Genomic DNA, 738 nt, shown 5'->3' on the forward strand with positions numbered 1-738 from the left:
TAGTTTTTTTTTTAAGAGTTGGTTTGGAACTTTCAATTTTTATTAACTTAATAGCAATAATTTGAATTATCAAATCATGTGAACTAACTAGACTGATATTGTTCCAACTTAATTAACTAATTATGGTCTTGATTGTTCGATCCTTGAATATGTATCTCTTTTAAATATTTGAAAATAAAAAATAACTTTGACATTCATAATATAATCTACCTAAGAATTGATCGATGTGGAGGATATATGAGTACTCTATGTTAAAAAATAATAATTATTTGAGACAGAGATAGAGTATTATAGATTAAATATTCTAAGTATTTTATGAAAGAATGAGAGAATAATTTAATCCTATCCATGTATTAAACAAATATATTTTTTGTTCTAATTTTACTACATAAGACTAAATTATAATTTTGATTCTCCTAGAATTTTAAATTTACTATTTTACTTCTCTTACTTTTAAATCAAGACATTTAGTCTCTCATTTTAAAAAATTATCAATTTTAGTCATTCAGACTATCCAAAGTGAGACGTAAACATTGACTTTGATGTGATATATTGATACTAACTTGAAACTTTTGTAGGTAATTAACATGACACTTATGTGAAAAAAGGTTAAATAAAGTAAAAAATAAAAAATGTCTTAATAGAAATTGAACTCATAATCATTTATTCATAAATAAAACAATAAATCACTAAGATATATGTTTTATTTAATTACACATTATTTTTTATGTATTATTA

Source organism: Glycine max, chromosome 9 (genome assembly GCF_000004515.6).
Source record: "Glycine max cultivar Williams 82 chromosome 9, Glycine_max_v4.0, whole genome shotgun sequence".
Lineage (NCBI taxonomy): Eukaryota > Viridiplantae > Streptophyta > Magnoliopsida > Fabales > Fabaceae > Glycine > Glycine max.